This window comes from Lissotriton vulgaris, chromosome 4_1, assembly GCF_964263255.1.
Source record: "Lissotriton vulgaris chromosome 4_1, aLisVul1.2, whole genome shotgun sequence".
Classification (NCBI taxonomy): Eukaryota; Metazoa; Chordata; class Amphibia; order Caudata; family Salamandridae; genus Lissotriton; species Lissotriton vulgaris.
Window position 1 is genome coordinate 1,696,481,460 of NC_141691.1, and position 22,441 is coordinate 1,696,503,900.

The window sequence follows — 22,441 nt, forward strand, 5'->3', positions numbered from 1 at the left end:
CCAAAGGGGCACTGCCAATTCCGGGTTATGCCCTTTGGGTTGAAGAATGCCCTTGCCACAATCCAGAGGTTAGTTGATTTACTAGTAAGGCCCTAGTAAAGTGCACTGTGTGTGTCCAGGGCCTGTAAATCAAATGGCAATCATAAATAACCAATCAGAATTACAATTTGCATAGGGAGCACTTGCACATTGGCACTGAACAGCAGTGGCAAAGTGCCTAGAGTACCCAAACTAACAAAAACGAAATCCTGTGCACAGTCAAAAATACAGGAGGAAGAGGCAAAAAGTCAGGGAGAGACACGCCAAGGATGCCAGGTCTAACAGAGATGATGTGGTTTATCAGTGCAGTTTGCACTTTTGGTTTTGGGGCGAGGCAAAGAATGACTGGTATATTTATTTATTTTTATTGAAGAGGTTTTATGTAGCGCTAGCCAGACCCGAAGGTATCGGAGCGCTTTACATCAAGTAGGGGAGAAAAACACATAAAAGAGGGACAAGAAAGCATAAGTGATCAAAAGTTCCATTGTGCTGTGCGTCCAAGGAGCACATTGAGGTGAAGTAGTTCTGAGGTATTTTCGATCCGTGGGTAAAGTCTTGAGCTCAGTCTCCCTCTGGGTAGGGGATTAGGGGGCATGGATGAGGAGGGAGATGTTGGAGCAATTGCCTGTTGGCAGCAAGGTGTTGTCTTGTGCTCTTCGGGTTTCAGTTTGGAAAGGCACGGTTGATGTATAAGTCTTTTAAGAGTCTTTTGAATTTTATGAAGGAGGGAGTAGACCTGATGTCAACCGGGAAGGAGTTCCATATTTTGGATGCTTTCCCTGTGAAGGAACGAGCCACAGTTTTTTGCATGCGTGTTTTCAGAGGGATTAGTAGGAAGGTGTTGGAACTCCTAGGTTTCTTGACCGGCCAGATTTCTTGCATTTTGACGCCAGGTATTCGGGTTTCCCTGTGTGTAAGGCTTTGTGAGTAAGGCAGGCAGTTCTAAAGCTGGCACGCATTTCCACTGGGAGTCTGTAAGGCTTTGTGAGTAAGGCAGGCAGTTCTGAAGCTGGCACGCATTTCCACTGGGAGTCATTTTAGTTCTTTGAGTGCGGGGATAGGTGGTTATACTTTTTGACTCCGGTGACCATTCTGGCAGTAGCGTTGAGAGTTATTTTGAGTGGGGCTAGGCGGGGAGAGCTGTACCGGAGAGAACTACATTCCCATAGTCCAGTCTAGATAACACCAGTGATTGGGTGGCTTGTTTGAGGTCCGTGGGCGGGATGAAAGGTTGGATTTTGTTGAGGAGCTTCAAATTAAGGAAGGCACTCTTGGCGGAGGTCGTAATGTGATTGGTCATGGTTAGTTTTTGGTCAAGGGTGATTCCTAGTGATTTTACTGAGTTAGCCAGGGTGAGATTGCCATTGAGAGCATCAATAGCTTTCAGCCATTCTACGATTTGCCAGTTTTTATCTTAGTTGGAGATGAAGAGGATTCCGTTTTTTTCTTGATTGGGTTTAAGGTGGTTTGTGGCAAGCCATTGTTGAACTTCTTTGAGAGTGTTGTTGAGTCTTATAATATCATTAATGGAGGAGGTTTCCAGGTAGATCTGGGTGTCCTCAGCATATACTGTGCAGCGAGCTATAAGCAAACAAATGATATACATGCTCAGAAAAAAATACTGCTTGTTGATATCAAGGCCACTGGAATTATGCATCAGGAGAGAACCAAATTATGTGGCAGGTTTGACAAAATTATGTGGCACGAAAAAGCTAATTATGCAGCTTACTGTGACACAATTTGTGACAGCAGTTCATCATTGTTTTGCCCTATAAATACATATTAGCACTAGTTGGGCAAAAGTTGCACCTATTAGTATCCGTTTTACACATAAACAAAAAAATCTGTAAACAAAAGATGATCAGTTATTCTTTTCGAAGTATCTTCCACTGAGCCACAATGCACATGACTGCTTCTGGTTACTTTTGATCAGACAATTGTGCAGCAGATGGATTATATGGCAAGTGTGGCAAATTTATGGTTATGTGGAAAATGTTGTAGCCAAATAACTACATCTCAAGTGGCCCTGGTTAATATGAGTACAAGCATTATCAGACATCATGTTTGTCAAAGGTACTTGTTGGATATGTAAGCCTTAGGGTGGTCTGCCCCCAAGTGTTTTGCCTAAACTCTCAATTTTTTTGCTAACATTCGTTTTTGTTGGCTCTAGGACTCTGTGCACTTTACCACTTCTAACCAGTGCTAAAGTGTTTATGCTTTTTCCCTTAAACATGTTATAATTGGCTTACACCTGATTGTCATATTTAAATTACTTTTAAGTTCCTTGTAGATTGGTATACCATATACTCAGGGCCTGTAAATTAAATGCTATGGGGGGGGGGGGGGTGGCAGCACTTATTGTGCCACCCACCTATGTAGCCACTTAAAAGATGCCTCAGACCTGCAACTGCAGCCTGAATGCAGTTTAAACCCCCCTTTTATTGCTGATTAGACAGCCCTAAAGTTGGACCTAGATAGCCATGGGTAGGGTGCATTGTATTTAAAAGGTTGGACATGTACTTTAAAGTTTTACATATCCTGGTAGTAAAATAACTATTAAATTACTTTTTTACTATTGTAAGCCCAAAGGGTAACATTGGATTGCCTTCTTACATTTAATAAGTGCTTTTATTAGGAAAAAGTAAAAATTTCATATTTGATGACTAAGACATTGTAATTAATAACCCTCCTTAATGGTGAAGTAGGATTTTAAGTGACAATTTTGAAAATGCCACTTTTACAAAGTTTGCATTTTCCTACCCTAACTATTTGGTGCCTGCAGCCTGCTTCTGGGAAACATGACTGGGTATTTTGTCTGCAGTTGGACTTTGTTTTTTCCTCCCAGACAGCCACACAATATAGAGATTAGGTGTGCCTGGATGGGCCATCCACTGGCAGGATGCAGGGCCGGAGCGTGGCACAGTCCTACTTGCAAATGAATAGGCTGTGCTCTGCCTTCACACAAATAACTGATCACCCCTTCATTGTTCATGCAGCCAGCTTGGAGCCAGGGCAGGAGAGTCAGTGAAATTCAAGAACTTCAAAGGGAATTCTCTAAAAACTTCTATTTCAAAGAAGGCGCCAGGTATAAAAATAGACCAAAAACCAAAGAAAGTGCCAATACTGATGAAAACTTTCAACTCTGAATAGCTAGTGCAAGGATAACCAAGCCAAGCACCAATACGCTTATTAATTGATTTTATTTCCAGTATTAAATAAAAACAATTATTTTGAGAAACATGTAGGGGATATATACATACATATGATACAAAACAAATAAATATTTACTGCATACTATTGCTTCCAATCAATACCCATTCAATTATTCAAACAAACACTCACAAATATTCCAAATCCACTCAAACAATCACCACACTAAACATACACCACAAAGTTCCTAGTAGGCCAATCTAAATTTTTGAAAAAAGGCCAAGCCACCATCCAAACAAAGTATTACTTAGGGTATTTACAAATGTGCACCAGTTTTTCATATGAAGAAGATTTTCAAATAAAACAATTTTTAACAGTGCACCAAAAGTATTATCAAAATATAAGAACAATTGTTTGATAGTGGAAACACAAAATGGCCTACGCGTTTCAAACCCCGATCACTCAGGGAGTTCTCATCAGGACCAGAAACCACTGTGGGGAGAAAAAGAAAAAGAAAAACAAATAATCAAGACCTTACTCAAGATGGTTTTCAATAGCGCTCCTTTGTGCCCATCATTGACCACTGCTTATCAATCTAAAGTAACAAGCCACCGCCGTGGACTTCCTAGATTCTTGACTTATAGTGTGAATCTAAAAATAGAAGAGACAGACAAAAAAACGTCCTGTAGTCGAGAACAATCAACATCACATGTCAAGTATATCCTTTTGCTAGTATTAGTCACTTACTTCCTCAGAAAATAATGCTGATGAGGGTTTAATTGTTAATGCATTCCCAAAAACTCGCTCTTAGCGCCAATGGAAGGGCACCTGAACAATTGAGGATTAAAAAAATGGAAATAATAACTCACTCTAACTGCACCTGACTTCTTAGCACAATAGTTTGTTAATGACCAGATCCACCCTGGTACTGAGCACACCTGTTTGTTTAGGTGTTTATACGTGGAAAAACCACTGCTTCCGCCTCCTCTTGCCGTAATACACTGGAAGGCTGTCACTAACTGCAAGCAATGAAGATAAACTATTAGCGGAGCCGCTCTTTTCCAAATGAGGACTGCCATCCCGCATATTCACGTAATTGCCGTTCTTACCTTGGATTTCTATTCCCAAGTTCCTCACGCCGCCATTGAATGTCTCGCTTAGGTTTGCTCACAAGGACGTGAGCGTCCATGCCCCGGAAGATAAATCATGCAAGGTCTCCCGTTGCGGACGCATCTAGCGTGTCTGGCGGGAGCAGTACTTGCCGGGAAATGTAGTTCACAAAGTCGAGCACAATTGATCACCGGTCCCCATAACACATGGACCGCAATAGGGAGTTTAATGGAGCCCTTAGTGTTTGGTTACAGAAAAACTCGTGCTGGCAGCCACAATTTCAACAAAAAATGGAATGTTATTCCATTTCATTCTAGCTTAATGTTAGAACCTGCCTAAGACATTCCTTTGAAAAAGCGGAATGGAGTGAAGCGCTCAATGCGACCCTCAATCCCGAAAAGCTTGAGAATACCATACTGGCGGCCTTCTTTTTTGTAAGGACGGCAATAACTGACAACAGGAATGCGTGGCCCCGAGTGCATTTGTGCAAAGAGGTATAGAAATAGGACACTGAGTCTCATTCTGCAGGTCACTTTCCGAACCTGTGGAAGGACTCTCAGATGATGGCCTACTACTGTGGCCTGCTTTACTAGACTGCTTTGCTGCACCTGGAAGGACTGCTTTGCTGCATAGCGCCTGCCTTTAATCCTTGGAGGCCTGTGCTGCAGTTTGAGCCCTGTTTCTGCTGTTGGATACCAGAGTGACTCCAATGTGTAGTTGGATGGCCTTCTGATTAGAGGCTCAGGGACAGAGAAAGCTCCAACGATCTTGAATCTGCACCTTGACCCAGCCTAAGTGAGTCCAACCCATCCCCCCCAAGCGGGGTCCTTCCAGTCTCGGAGTCTGGGTGGTGTTGCTCAAGGTACCCAGATAGCCGATAGTTAAAACCTAGGACTAGGTTTGCTAGCAACTGCTCTGAAAATGACGAGAAAACAGGAACTAACACTCTACTTTCTTCACCGCAGCAGCAAATCCTGTTCAGTGGTCCTTTGCCTACGGGGTATCTGGCCTCTTGGAACTCTTGTCGGTAACAACTTCCAGCCTTGTTGCGCTGGAGATTTTTAACTTTCTTAAAAAGAGACTAAGTCAGAACATAGATATCTTCATTGCGACTTCGTCCAGCGGTTTTCTGATGATGATGCACCTTCCTCGGACACCGCCTGCAGTCTTACCCAGCTGAACTTTACCTTCACAGAATATTTTCTTCTCAATTTCTTCTAAGTCCAAAGGTATGCTCCAGCCCGGCCAATCCACCATTTGTATTGACCAGAGCTCCATTGGGGTTTGTCATATTCTTCAACTTTGACCCAGGCTAACAGGACTAGATGTCTGCAGTTTGCTCTTTGATCTTTTAGGCACTAGTTTTTACCTTTAACTTTAAAAATGCATTACTTTTGTTCTACTGATCGGATGTTTGTTGTTTTGATGTCAAATAATGTATTGAAATGTACTCTATTTTTCTAATTTGATGTGGGATTTTTCTTGTGTTTTGTTTGAATTTTATTACTGTTTGCGTGCAGTATAAATACTTTACACAATGCCTCTAACTTAAGCCTGACTGCTTGTGTGCCAAGCTAATAGAGGATTAAACAAAGGTTAATTTTGTGACTTTTGTGGTTCACCATGACAGGGATTGTGGCTGGTGTTTGACTAGGGTTAACACCCTTAGTCAACCAATAACCCAATTTCTCACAGTACTGTAGATCATGTGGGGTGATTAATCAGACGCTGTTCAGATATGTGGAGATGTGGTTAAAAGGGAGAGTTCTGGGGTCCATGTTTCAGATCATGTTAGCTATTGAGTTCTGATCAAGGCTTCAGTACTTGACAAGAATAAAGGCCATGTGTACTATTGTTATATCTGCAAGAAGTGGTTTCTAATTCCACGCTGACCTTTGCGGCCACTAATTTATTTTGCACTCTAACCTATGTACTAAAGGTCATATCACAAATTAGAACATTGGAAGGTTGGGAGCTCCATTGCAGACAATGGAGTGCTCCCTGCTTCTACGGGCCGGGAAAGGCCCGCCGAGCAACATTCCAATGTTCTGCAAAGGCTTCTCGAAGCTCGAGGGGATTTATATCCCCTCGAGCTTCGAGAACCCTTTGTTTAATTTGTTAGAACATTCTGCCCTCTAGTGGCAGAATGTTCTAATAGCCTTACAGCCCTTCCTAGCAGGGCTATACCGGCAATTAAAGTCCCGCTGTCTCGTTAAAGTCCCTCGCCTTCGGCGAGGGCCTTTAACGATTCAGCGGGCCTTTAATAGCCGGTATAGCCCGCTACGGCGGGCTATAAGGCTATAATAAATAATTGGTGCAGGTCACAGAACACCCTGCCTAAATAATATTTATTAGGCAGGGCACAAATTGTGACTCCCTTCAATTGAATCCCTTCACAGAGATGTTGGCCTGACAGGGGCAGAAGTAGACTTCTACCCCAGTTTAGGTATTTTAAAATGAATGTTTTTCTATTAAAGAAGCATGAGTTTCATAATGGAAATTGGGATGTTTTAAAGAGATCTTTTTCCATTAAAAAAAAACTTCAATGAGAGCAGGCTGCAGTCCAAGGACTATGGCCTACTTCCTCTGAAGTTGCGACCAAGATTCCCAAAGTCGGAGGGGTCCAAAGGGGACTCTTTCCCTTTTGCAAATCTTTTACCAAGCCACCTTGGGAGTCGGTAACTAACAAGTCGTTCAGGTCACAAACCACTGATACACAACTCACAGATTTGCAATGTAGAAGGGCTGCCGAAAAAAATACCACCTTCAAAACTGCGAATTGGTAAATTTTCTCAACCCATTTAGCGTTTCACAAGAAACATTTCAGATTTACTAAATTGGTTTATTAATTGAAAAATCTTTTTTACTGGTCGCAGTCCTTGTGATATAGCGAATCGGAGGGTTTGTGACAGCTAAAATCTAATATACACATTTAACCCTTCATCTCCCTCCTTATGCCTCACATTATTAATACTTGTATGGTAATGTACAAACATGTGTAGCCCCCTCATTAATGAGGGACAGTGCTCTGCTGCCTCCCAGCTAGTGGTATGCTGTATAATACTAACAGATGCATATTAAATTCGCATTCATTTTATTGTGCAGGAATAAACTATTTTTAGATCTAGGTCATCTTTAAAGTTAACAGCTATGTCTGTGCTCACTGGATGCTGGCAGCCTAGATCTTATAACTCACTGAAATCGAGTCAGAAGGAACAGTCACGGCATTATGAATTAGAAATGACCCTATGAGACAAAATCGCCCAACATAGAAGGAAGCTTGTCAGTTAATTTTAATTTGAAATTATTACTGACAGAAATCGTGTCTTCTATTTACCAGAAATCCAAAAGCTGGCCGGAAAATGGAAATTCCTTGAATTTTGACATGCTGAAAGGGCTTTTTCTAGCCTTAACCAGGTGTGGATGGGAGGCGAAACTTGGGCAGCCGATCACATTACTAGATGATGTCATGAGTCACCAGCCTCAATCCCACAATCAAAGGGCAGAGGGCAAGACATTTTTAGAGTTCCATTTCATATAATTTGAATTGTGCGTATATACATTGCAAAAACGTAGGGGCATATTATCAAGGGGGTTTATCTCCGCTTTTTTGGCTTTAAAAGCCAAGAAAGCGGAGATAAAATTATCTCCCTATTACCTAGCTGTCGCTAACACCAGTTAGCGACAGCTAGTAGGAGATAGCACCATCTTGGGCCCCACTTTGCATGTCAGTGATATTTATCACTAATGACATGCAAAGTGGGCGTGCCAAGATGTTAGCGAGTGGAAAGAGTCGCTAACATCGCTATCTCCTATTACCAACTTTTGGAGATATTCGCGCTAAGCGCGAATATCTCCAAATGCTAACACCTGCCCTGAGCAGTTCTTAGCCATGTTATCCAATGGTAGGTGGATAACATGGCTAAGAGCATTAGCTCGGTAATGCATGAATATCGCGGACTTTTCAGCGATATTCATGCATTGCGGCCGATTTTTATCGCATTTGCGATAAACCTTGGTAATACCAAGGTTTATTTGCGATAAAAATCGCTGCAGCTTAGCGGTAAATCTTTGTCTCTAACCAAGCGTAATATGCCCATTAATTATTTCCAAGTGCAGAAATTGAATATCCGCAAAGTGGATTTGAATTACAGTGAGCAAGTTTGGCTTCTGTAAGGCAAACCGGAGGATGATGTGGATACATACACCACGATCCTATTACACAATTCAGGTTACATTTATACCATTGCACTGTACATTGTTCCGGGTGCTGCCAATAGAGATGTCGAGATGAGACATATACTGCAGAATTGGGAGCCCTGGACAGGCAGTCGAGGATGCAATGACAGTGTCTATTAGGTAATGAGAAAGTGATTGCTGTAGGAAATAAATAGGACGATGGAGTCCAAGCAATCTCTGAGTATGGGTCGGATTATCAGTCGGGCAGCGTGGTATTGCAGGGTAATTATCCAGGTGCAGGAGCCCTAGGCCTGATTTTACTGGTCAGAAAATCCGCTCAGTCAAAACGCATTAGTTTGGGCTGCTGTCTCCTATCCAACCTGCAATGACGGAGCAGGCAATGCTCACTCTGCCAGGGTAAAATACCAACCCACCACCCTCCTCATCTCCCACCCCACTCAGGGCCCCTGGCCTCGCTTCCCTCCTGCTCAGAGCTGCTGGAAAATCAGAGCATTATTAGGAAAGGAATATAGACTACAGGGTGGAATTTGGCCAATTGCAGATGAGTCCCCATTAGAGGAAGATTGTAATTGAACTACTGATGGATTGTTAAAGCACAGTACTGGTATGCACGAATGCGCAGTTTACTGTGGTGCAAAAGCACACAGTCTGAAGAAATGTAATCCAGGTAAACTCCATAATACAAGGCAGCAGACTTTTGAGTCACAGAAAATAACAAAAAAATTGCGACTTTGCACTTTAGTCATTTATAAGCAGTTATTAAGATCTGCTATGAGGCCTTTTTTAGATGCTTTTAGGATAGAATCACATGTCTCGATGGCCCTATCAAAGAGCCATTATAGCAATTAAGACGTGAACGTTGGATGGGGGACGTTCAAATTAAAAACGAATTTTAGGAAGGTCAGAGCTGGTGTACGTGCAGCAAATATCTCTTATTTCCATGTCTGCTTTACCCGCTTGTGTTTTGTGAGGGGAATTGTATTGTGCCTTTGAAACACTGACCTCCCCCTTAAAATATACTCAGTTAGACACATCTGTCCACGTGCCTTTGTGTATATCTGCTTGTATATCTATGTGTGCATGTTACTTGAGTACATTTAATATCACCTGCATGCACTGAAACAAAAGGAAGCATATGCATATATCACTGTACTTGTTTGGATTTCAGTATCTTTTATGCTTGGGGTTCAGCATGTATAGACCTGAGTGGGTATCTCTGCATATCTATTTGTGGTTTGAAGCACAGACAATATCCCCTTCTCTCTCAAACATGCACACACACACACAGTGTTTTGTTTGTTTATACACAATGTTTCAGTCTGTGAAGAGAGATTAATTAGCATCTTATATCTAGAAATTAGGTATTCAACATAGAGAGACAAATACCCTGAACCCCAGTGCAAGTGTGAGAGTGGTTTTCATTTATGTTTGTATCTTTTGAGGGAGGGGTTTTACGTCCCTAAATATGAATATGTCTATGTATTTGGAGGGGAACAACTGTGCGATATACCCAAACATGAAAATCTTGTCATGATCTTGGCCCACTCTCACTTGTGTATTCGACCTGGTTATGGGGATGCTTTTCCCCAACCTTCAGAGGTGCTCAAGCCTTCGATTACAGAGGTGACTAGCGGTGAATGCAATGTGTGAGAGCCTCTTTGTTTGAGGCATTGTGCCCTTACAGTGTGCAAACGTTGCAAGTGGATCCAAGACAGACTACATGGCCCAAAGTCCTACAAGGCTATCACAACATTTGTAAAGGTGGGTGCAAACTTAGATCCACGCTGTATGTGTCCCTCATGTTTCAGAGCATTCCTTGTGAGGCAATTGTGATACGTAATTGCTGCAGCTCATGGATGTTGATTCACCAAATTGCAAGTGAAGCAGAAGTGACACCGTATACCTTGATCTTAATGATGTCACAGAATGTGATTTCATATGACCTTTGACCCTAAATCTTCCCCGGAAGTTATGTCACATGACCTTAATCCTGATAATATCACAATAATTAACTTTGTTGAAGTTACGTAATACTTGCATATTTAGTTTAACAACACAACACAAACATATGTCTATTTTAGATATCATTAGGTCAAGTTGCAGGCATGATATCATTGATATGTCAAGGGAATAGTTACCGAACTGTTGGAACCAAGGAAAGTGAGTCTGACCCTTTCTAGGGGAGAATGGGGGTTGGTGGTTTCTCCCCCCTGAGAATATTTTGAAAAGAATGTCCTTCAATAGTATATTTTAACACACAACGTCACATAAATTGGCCAAAAAAAGCCATAGTCCCTGAAAAGACATTACTTAAATATTCAAGCAATTACAAATTCAAGTTCTTTCCTTGTGTGCCAAGCTAATAAAACCTGACAATCCCCATGAGTTGACCCAATTATGATTTTAAAATGCTTCTTTATGTCAAAAAGTAACTCCATTGCTAGGGCCAGCATTTTGTCATGATTTCCCATTTTGTCCAAACATTACATACAATTTGCCAGTGTCATAATTTTTCTAATAATGATATCCATTTGCAATGAAGGACCCTGATGTTCAATGTTAAGTCTAATATGTTGAGGGTCGAATTTTGTCATGGATATCCCCATGACATTGCAACTGTCCACCTCTCATATGCCAAGAATTTCCTTCAACATGCCAGCATCAGCAATTTGCCAAAGGTGCCACATATGCCAAGATTTCTCTCAGCATGTAGATGCTGGCATTTTATCATGTGTGCCCCGTGCCAAAATGTGATGGCAGTATGGCAGTATTAGCATTTTGCTATGGGTATCCCATATTCAACAATTGCATCCAGTATTCCAGTGTCAGCATTTTGGCAAGGCCAGGCTTGCTTCTATAATCTAAGAAACATGTCTGATCTATAAACAGATTTACAAGCATAACAACATATTTTCAGTCATGGCCACTTCCATTCACTTACGCTCATTCTCAGTCATCATTAGCACTCACTTGCACTCATTCATTTTCACTCATTCTTTTGCACTCACTATTACCCTGACTCAATAATTTGCACTCTCTTACACTCTCCCTCTGATTCACTTACACTTACTCGCTTACTTTCGCACATATACACATATGCTCAATCCAACATACAAACATACATGTTCACACATACACACGCTCTCTCACACTAACTCACTCTCACCCGCATGCACACACACAACAAACATTTACAGCCATTTTATTTTTCTTATCTAAAATGCTAGTGAAGGTCATGATTTTGCTGCTCCACTTTTTAGTACACTAATAGTGAATATTAGACTGTTATTCACTATTAATGTAATAAAAATGAATAGAAAGTGAGGTTGGATCCTGATTCTGATAATGTGAGACACCCCTGCATTGGTGACACTGATTTTGCCATCTTTGAGGCCAGAGGTCACAAAGGCAGTGCCAGCAGTTGCAAGGTAATAGCCAATGGGTGGCAGCTGTGACCCCTAAATGACGTTCATGCTACAGCGACCGCCCACTATCATTTGCGGAGCATACATAATATATTGCATAGCTAATTATTGGCATTGGGTCTGAGCAAAGATGACCCACTTCAGGCTATTCATAGGAGTTTTACTTTGTAGGCCCATATGGGATCCCAGAAAAAGAAACTCCTCTTACACTTCCTTTACTTATTTATTTGCAGGTTTGTATAGCACTAGGAATAGACTCCCGTAGGAGTATCTCCGCGCTTGAGACAGCCGGCATGAAGGGCTAAAGGTAGTAGCATTGAAATTATGAGCCACAAGACTGAGGGAAAACTCCTAAGATCCCTCTCGACTCTTAACAATGCCTGTCCACTGGCCGCCTGCAGGCTGGATTTTGGACTCAGGAGTGCCTGGGTGCAGGGGCTATGCGCTTTAATAAGGTGGGTAGCCAGTTTGGCCAGAGCGAGGGAAGGAACCCTGCGAGTTTTGCTCAAAAATGAACTTTTGGGCAATTTTAAGGAGTTCTCCAAACTCGTTAGCAATTTTAGAAGGGCTGTGAAAATCCTTGGACTGGAGGAAAGCGCCCTTTTCTCCTACTCTCCCACGCAGCTAAAGCAGGTCCTTAAGGAGGCTTCGTGGGAGTACTGTTTCCTATCTGACAAAAAAACAGTTGGAGATAAAAGGAATGTGGAGCCGCTCATCTCCTCCTACAGGTTGAAACAGCCCCAACCGTATGCCCTGTGGAATTTACCGCATGGGATACGTAGGTTTTGGTTTTTATTACGGTATGACTTAATCCCTCTTAATGCGTTGTTGTCCAAATGGCATGGCACCTCACCGTTGTGCAATCTATGTAAATTGAATAACCAGGACTGTATGCACGTACTTTTGATTTGCCCTATGTTACGCAGCTTGCGCAATCGATGGCTTAAAGTAATCTGTCTACGCCTCAGCATTGTCACTTTACAAGATTTTCTCCATGCACTTTATTGCCCACCAAATGAAATGTTTTGTGCCTATGTTTTTAACTTTTTTAAAGGATTTTTAGCTATTTATTAATTTCTCTGGAAGATGGTGCCGGCCCGGCCTTGTGGGACTGATGGTCTGCAGTGTACCTATCACGGTTCGAATATTATGTTTTTATAACTCTTGTATTTTTTATGACTGTGTTGTTTTGTATGTACATGTTTATGTGGCCCTCTTTTGAGAGCCAAAACATAATAAATAAATTTGAAATTTTGAGGCACACTAAAACAATTACCTAGTTCCAGGTTATAGATTTGCTTAGCTAGTATTGACTAAACAAGAAAGTTTTCAATTGCTTCCTAAAAAGGAGATGGTTGGGGCATTGTCTCAGTAAGAGTGGGAGCGCGTTCCACAAATTAGGACCCACCACAGACAGGGCCTTACCACTGATCTTGTACACTCAGTAGCCGCTGTTCGCTAGACCTAAGGGTGCGGGTAGGAACATATGGTACAAATATTCTTGCCAGATATTCCGGTCCTAGATCATGTAGACCTTTATGTATAATATAACAGGTCTTAAACTTCACTCGTTGACGTATGGACAACCAGTGAAGTTTATTCAACAAAGGTTTGGATGGAGATCTAGGAGGGGCATTAAGAACCAGCCTAGCTGCTGTATTCTGCACTACTTGCAAACGATCTAGGACCTCTTCATTTGCACCTGCCAGGAGACCATTGCAATAATCAAGACGGCTGATTACTAGAGCCTGAACCAAAATTCTTCTGTAGGGGTCAGGGAGGAAAGGGAATATCCTACGAAGGAGACCTATCATGTGGAAACAAGATCCCACAATGCTGTTACCATGTTGTTTCATAGTCAACTCCGGTTCCAATCGTACCCCCAGGTTCTTGATTATTAGCTTGGGTTCAGGGACTGGGCCTAAGTCAGGTGGCCACCAATCAGGGGACCACTGGACCCTGGCTTCACCGAAAAGCATCACCTCTGTCTTACCAACATTACATTGAAGAAAGTTGGAAGACATCCACCGAGCTACTGCCTTCATCCCCTCGGAGAAGGGGAATGCAGATATCATCACGTTGTAAGGGGTGTGCTGGACGTCAGGTATGGCCCTCAGTTCTTCTCTCATGTCCATATACATGTTATGGTCATGAATTAACTAAAGATCTTTGTTAAAAGGTGGTCACTTTGCGGTAGTCTTACACCTGGTGAGCAGATGGTAAATATATACGTTATGTTTAGTGCCACTGCTAGGCACCTTTCCACCAGCCTCATGCTTGTTTCTGCATTGATTCCACTTCTCCCTATCTCTTTTTCAGGTTTGATGTGTACCATTGGTGATCAGAGGGTCCTATGACTCTGATGAAATTGGAGTGAGGATATGAAACAATGAATCATATTGGCCAGTCATAGCTAACAAGTTATACCAAGCACCAGTGTTTTTAACCACTCGGCTAATTACCACAGTTAGTAAAGTATGGTTGGATATTGGGACACATTTTTAAACTATTGCAAGACAGAGAAATTCGGGGGGGTTTTATGGACAGAGGACTGACTAACTAAACTACAAAGCACTGGCCAGTATCAGTAGAACTCATTAGCTACTGAGCTCGGTTGATCAAATAGACAGTCCCCTACCCCTGTATTCATAGGATTACACCTATGATGGGAAACCCATGACACTAGACCTACAAGCCACTCTTGTCATCCTGGTTACCTAAAATAAACATCTTCTATATTTACAGCATGGTAGTCACTGCTGTTCCCTGTTGCTAAAATGTGCACCCAGAATACACACTGCTGAGCCAGCTTCACATCTTGACGGTTATATATGTCTGGATCCAGTAATCACAATATTGTGGGGACGTTCTGGAACCCTGATTTGATTAGGCGGTCTCTTCTGGTTCATCAATACTGGGAGTGGAGTAAATGTGAATCTGCACTTAGTGATTTCACAACTGCAAACATTAGTGCAATCTTTCACCTACAGATTCACCAAGTAAGTTTTACTACTCAAACCCATCACATACAATTGTCCAAGGTGCATATAATGTGCCTGCCAATCTGCTCAGTCAGATCACAGGACTTGATCAACATTCAATATGTTCAGATTAAATTAGGTCCGGTCTAGGTTCTTGAACACTGGTCTGCGCAGCAATGGTTCATATCTAAGCGTGGGCACAACATCCGGAGAACTGTCAGCCTCTGACATGACTGAGGTTTTCTTTTATAAATTGGAGTCATTTTAATTGAAGCATGCCACTCTGGCTTCCCTTCTTGCACACATGACAATGTCACTGCCCATTAATAATTATTCTGATAGCTAACCTATATTTAGTTCCCCAAGGCTTTGAGAATGCTGTATGTCTTTATTGCTGGAACCATCATGAGCACTACTTTCAGTAGTGGTGGTTCCTCTACTGCGGAATTGGGGCATTGCCCCACCACCTTGCTGTGAGCAGCCAAGAGTCACAATGTATTTAAATTAAAATTATTATTCTGCCCAGATCACTGTATTAAGTTAGTCGTGTTTCTGGGGTGGTGTAGGACCAATTATATCGATTGGCAGGCAGCAGGGCTAATTAATGGCAGGTGCAATAATGTGAACTCAAGTACTCATTTTGGGTTGGACAGTTGTCTTACTATGGCCAGCCTGACATGCATACTTCATGCCTGTTGAACCTGAACTGTATTAGGGAGCCCGCTGGAGCTCAGCACAGCCCGCCAGTCTCCTTTACAGTGCTGGTATCACTGCCCCAACCAATCCGGGGGCTGCACTCATGTTGCTGTTATTATAAAAAAGCATGAGAGCAAAGTCTGGATTGGTTCACAATGACTGGCCTGTCCCTGCAGGCCCATATTCACAAGTCAACACAAGGGTGGGAGGGTTGCAGGATACGGCCAGCCATTGTTTAGCTTTATTTTGAAGTCAAACAATCATTGGGCCTGTTTCTGTCATTTGCAGTTGATTGATGCTCTTTCCCTTACACACAGCAGCAGTCACTGAACTGTGCACAAGGGTATAGGAAGACAGTAGTCACCTTGTCTCACTCACCTCCATCCTGCAGACTGCATGCATCCAGACCATCCCTTTTTGTCCATTTGCCATTAACAGCAGTTGAGGATGGCAGATACTTAGGGGCTTATATACAAGGAAGTGGTGAAGCACGGAGTTAGCCTCCTTGGCATAACGGCAAATTAAAAAATGGCAAGGAGGACAAAATATATATACAAACCCTTCAATAGGGGACTATATATTCCTCTATAGTCAGTCCATTGTCCTGTCATTCATTTCGTTACAACAAAGAAAAATCACATACCAGAAAACACATGATGACATAATTTATTCATTGCAATCTGAAATCACTTCATCATAATTTTTTTACTGTTTTTCAAAACACTATATAGTTATATATATACACATACAACACTTATATACAAATTATGCAAAACACATACAACAATCCTGCACAAATCACAAAATGTAAAGAACAATTCATCAGTTCCTTTCCACCCAATTCATCAAAAAGATAGTGTCCACCTATTCCATACAGGGAATACACTTCGAGGTATTGTCATCTACACAATCGGTTCTATTTTCTCCAGAACCTTAATCTCACTATTGTGCGAAAAATATATTTCCAGATTTAATCAAATAATATCATCAGACTCCTTTTATCGTAATCTGTCGACGCAGACGCATTTCGGCCTCCAAAAACATCTTGGCCCCCTCAGGACAAGGGTGAGGGAAACGACTTATGGTAAATAATTCCGTATGCCTAAGGTCCAGACCAGGCAAGTCAAGACTCGTCGAGTTAATCGCGGCAGTGCTCTTCGTAGTAGCCGCACACAAACGCGATTAACTCGGCCGCGGAGGTTTTATGAAAGTAAAAAGATTTGTATCTGTTTTTGGAAGCGGTGACTTTCCAGTGGACTGCAGCGCCTTCTCCATTAGCTGGATGTTGCACATCATACGAGTCGGAGCTATACGCCCTGGGGACACATTTTAGCATTTACATTTTTTGCAACACGTTTCCTACTTTAAAAGAAAATGCACTGGGTGGCCAATCCTCAAATGAGAAACATGTAAAGGTGCGTGCTACTTTCTACTTGATTGCAGTGCAATCACAAGTCCGTCAGAGTGGAGTCAACAGGGGATAACACTAGAGACCGTGTAAGGCGTTTGAGTAGATGATAGGCATGGATGGGCCTAGTGGCTCCTAACTGCTGTCTTCTCGGTTTTAGAACAATTTGGTCTTGAGTGCTAAAATGCCAATACAACGAATATTTCCTGAAAACTAGTATAGTAAAAGATGCAGTCCGCCGTGGAAGATGAATGGTCCCACTGACATGCAAAGCTGAGGCTTGCAGCTCACAACCAAATGCCAGCAGCAGGTGCTGAACTACTGCACTATCTCATGTGTCATCCTGAATGAAAGTACACTGGTCACTGCTAATTGCATGTAATCATCCACTAGCGTGGACTAAAGTTAAGGCCTCAAAAAACTTGTCCAAACTCTCAAGCACACCTGACAGGCATGGTCCCTATTGTAATGATCCCAGTCATTTTACTAATCAGTACAATCACTTGCTAAAAATTCTAGCATGCATGCTGAACACAGATGTTATAGTAAGCCTTTAATAGTCCTTATAGGGGGGCTAGCACCTTGACTTTCTGCTTACACAGCAGGTGCAGTGAATGCATTAATTTACATTACCAGTTACCCAGCATAATTACTCCTTTGTAAATAAGGAATATGTTTATTCATAAATTCCTAACGTTGTGTATAAATTATTAAAGACCCCATTTGTAGTGTTTTTGAACAATGACTTTGTTTTGTGTTTTTATCAGAATAAGCTTTGGGACGCACTGCCACCCTGCCACTAGTTGCCAGCCGTGACGGGGACTCCAAGCCCCAGGGTGCCTCACTGCAGGAGGGAGGAGCCTGCCTTTCATCGCGCTTCAAAAGCGCCAACTCTGATCCGGAGTGCAGGACGCAGGAATCCCGGGCCAAGGGCGGGCCCGTCCATGCCCGTCATCGCCAGGAAGAGGCAGGGCAGGGCCACCTCCCTTTCATCTAACTCTTGGATTGAGTTCCTGGTTGTCATGGCCTTATAACATCCAGACAAGGTACGGGAATAACTTTTTCTTTGCTTGTGGAGACTCTGAACATAATCTGAGACACTTTTTAAGTATCAACGTGCCTGAACTTTGTCCCCAGGATACATACTTCTTTAGATTTTGACGATATTTAACAAAGGTGACCCTTATAAACAATTGGAGCCGGTTCACCATTGTGAATTGCTTAATTTATCTTGTCTTTGTCAAAATATGGGCAATTGGAAAACCATGGAGGGCACAGTGGCGGGAAGTAGTAAAAATAGTGGGGCAGGCAAGGGGAAAAAGGCAAGGAAAGTTCAGAAGCACGCAGCTAGCAACTGTGTCGTTGACAGAACTGAAACCCTCATTAGTGAGTGTGAGGATATCTTAGTATCAGAACCAACAGCACCATGCACTAATGGCCAATCCTCTCCCAACCACTAGTCCTTCCCACTCACCAATCATTCCCACAATGTTCCATAAGCACTCTTAAAAAGGAGATCTCAACCATAGCTTTACCACACTAGTCGCTCATGCAAAAGGACAGGTAAAGGTCACTAACCCCCATATTGCCCCAGCAGTGCTGACAAGTGTGTACCCCACCCCACTGTTTCCTGTTCAAATAGGTTTGCTTCACTGGCTATGCACAACATCATCACAGATGAAGCACCCCAGCTGCCAAGTACATCACAAGTACAAGGCAGCGAAGAACAAAAACTTGTTATGCATGACACAGTTCAGCTTATTGACACCCTTAGGTCAGAGATAGCATCCATGAGACAGGTGATAGAAGATCTCGCCGCACTGGTCAAAACTTTACTACCAACGGTCCCACCTCGCCATCAGTATGTAAACCAGCCCCTCCATCACAACCAAATAAAGTAATTAACAAATAATTTGCCTCCAGCAGAAAGGCCTAAACCAAGTGGAGCCGTCACATCTCTTTTATCACCTTCCATAAACTCTGCCCCCCAAGTCGCGAAAGCAGATTATCATAACAAGGCAAAGGCTAATACACTTAAAGATTCCTGTATCCCAAAAGCTTACACACCCAAAGATCGCCTTAATCAAACTGCCCCGAGAGCTCGGTCAGACCAAGTAGGCTTCAGGTCTATACGACCTACTCACTGAGAAACAGTGGGATCTTGTATTTCTCACTGAGACATGGCTAGATGAAGGCTCTACCCCTGATGCCTTAGAGGCACTACCAGAGGGCTACATAATGCTTAGGCAGGATAGACCCACCGGTAGAGGAGGGGGGCAAAGCTATTGTAGCCAGGAAAAGTCTACGATTCCAACTAGACCACTCTCCCATCCTGGACAGTGAGGCAGGGAGCTTTACCATCAAAGTAAAAGAAGGCTGCACGCTGAAGGGCATTTTAATCTATAGACCCCCAGGCCCTATGGCCAGGTTTGGGGAGAGTCTGATAGAAGGTATAATGGAGGCTGCGCTGCACAAAGATAAATTCCTGGTACTGGGGGATCTTAATTTACATCTGAACAACCCCACAGACAACGCTAGCAGGGACTTCTGCCAGGCGCTAGGAGCCCTCCAGCTGAATCAGATAGTAAGTGGTCCCACTCACCAGTTGGGACACTTGCTAGACCCCATATTCGTCAACTGGGGGGAAGTAGAAGCCATGACTCCCATTCCTATCCCCTGGTCGGATCACCATCTGGTACCATTCTCCAAACACATTCCTGGGGCAAGATCCCAGGAGCCAGCAACATTGTACCACCCCAGGCGGAGATGGGCCACCTTTTCCCAGGCTAAATTCTGTGCGGCACTTACCAGAGGAGGGAGCCCTCGGGGGGATGATGCGGACACAGCTAATACCAACCTATGTTAACGTATCAATGAGGCGCTTGATTGCACGGCCCCACTCTCCGGGGCCAAATCGGGTGGCCGCATTAAAAAAACTGCCCTGTGGTATAGCGATGAACTACGAGTTGCGAAAGCAGCATTGAAGCGAGTCGAAAGGCAGTGGCGAGGGGCTTTTTCTAAGGAAACTAGGGAGGTCTACCTAATTGAGAGGCGAATCTATCATGGACTAATCAGGAAGTCCAAAGCAGCATACTATACTATCAGAATTAGTGAAGCTGGTAATTCCACGAAGGAGCTTTTTTCTCTCTACAAAACTCTTTCGAGTGGGAAACCAGCCATTGCTCCAGATGACTGTTCGGTGGAATCCTGTGATAGGATTGCGGACTTTTTCGCCGAAAAGATAGCTAAAATTTACTCGGCATTTCCTAGTCACCCCATTGCAGGGACGGAATTTGCGGAAAGCCGGAGGGAATGGGGAGACAGACATATACTGACCAACTTTGTCACCCCGTCCCCAGAGGACCTCCTAAAAATCTGTAGATCCGTCAAGTCGGGTTCCCCACGGGACCCCACCACGCCGAAACGTCTAGTTGATAGCTTACCGGTGCTGGAACCATATATCAGACACCTACTGGACGTGTCATTTGGGACTAAGACCGTGCCCAGAGACTGGAAACAGGCGGTGGTTCTACCTCTTAGGAAGAAACCTAACATCAGCTTCGAAAAGCTAGAGAGCCTCCGACCTATCTCCCTTCAACCCCTACCTGGCCAAAGTGGCGGAAAAAACGGTAAACATGCAACTGATGGATTTTGTGGAAGAGGCTGCCCTCCTACACGACACCCAGTTTGGTTTCCGTCCCCGCCACTCAACGGAATCAGCGCTTCTGATGGCTGTGGAGACCCTACGTCAGGGGGTAGATGAGTGTCAGACCATGGCCCTCATCCTATTGGACCTGAGTGCAGCATTCGACACGGTAGCTCACACCACCTTGCTACAGTGTCTGAATAGTGGAGGGATATCTGGAGCTGCACTCGAATGGATCCAATCCTTCCTGACGGGGAGAGGCTTTCGAGTCCGCCAGGGCGAATGGTATTCTAGGGAAATCGGCTTGGGCCAGGGCGTGCCCCAGGGCTCGTCCCTGAGCCCCACCCTATTTAATCTATATGTCTCCCCAGTGGCCCCTATTGCTGAGGGCCATGGTCTGCACATAGTGTCCTACGCCGACGACACGCAGCTGGTTATCTCCCTTTCACATGCGCCCGGTCTTGCGGTGGACAGTTTCAGAGCCTGCATGCAACACCTTGCAGCCTGGATGTCCACCAACTGCCTCAAATTAAATGGCAGTAAGACCGAGGTGCTCGTGGTGGGGGGGAACCCATCTGTCTGGTCGTCGGGGTGGTGGCCTTCATGCTTAGGCGAGGTTCCAACACCCTGTCTAGAAGCTAGGAACCTTGGAGTCTGGCTTGATGCTGACCTGTCCTTTGGACCTCAGATAGGCCGTGTGGTGGGTGTTTGCTTCAGCCTCCTAAAAAGTCTGCGGATGGTCTTAGATCTCGTTCCTACGTCAGCCCGTAGGACGCTGGTGCATGCCCTCGTCACATCGTGCCTGGACTACGGCAATTTACTGTATCTGGGAGCAACCAGTAAGGCAATCAATTGCCTCCAGGTGTTGCAGAATGCGGCAGCCCGCCTCATTCTAAAATTTCCCAAAAGATTGGCCTCCAAAGCTGCCCTTCAGACCCTTCACTGGATGCCAGTAAGGAGTAGGGTCGAGTTTAAGGCCCTTTGCACTTGCCATCGCATCCTTACTGGGAAGGCACTAGCATCGCTCCAGAACCTGGTCACCAGATACGCGCCCACGCGCGCCCTTCGCTCCTCTTATGGAGGCCTATTAAAGGTCCCTAGGATAAGAAGGGCTCGCATAGGAGGTAGATCTTTTCGCTACCTGGCAGCGAAGAGCTGGAATGCCTTACCTCTGGACCTTCGTCTGGAGCCATCTGAACCCAGTTTCAGGAAGAAGCTAAAAACACACCTATATACACGGTAACCGAGCAGACCCTGCGGCCCAGTCTGCATGAGTTCTTCTGTCTTAGCACGGGGACACGCCATCTGAGCGTAACCAGGTGCTTTATAAAACTCCCTTACTTTTATTATTATTATAGGTGTTCATCAGTGGGAATAAACACTTTGGTAAAACCACCCCAGCAGACCCACACGCTGCCCCCCAGTTACATGGCCCTTAAAATCTTTATTGCTAAAGTTCCTGAGCTTAGTCCAACGAACGCCCAGGAAAGTTATGACTCCTTAACCAATAAAGTCATACACTGGATTCGCCACATTAGGGGCTGTCTTTCAGTGATACGCGAGGACATCATTTGTGCCCGAAGATGCTTGCCCCCTGCGCAATCACATTACAATATTTAACTTACACTTTCTACCACTGATCTGGCAGAGAATCTTCTCACTTTAGAATACCGAACTTGCCCCCTGCCTCATCCATATAGTTCAGGCGTACAGGAACACTCACAGGGGGTGAGACAACTGACATCTTAGAGAGAGTGGCATCCCTAGAAGCAGTCGATAGACTAAA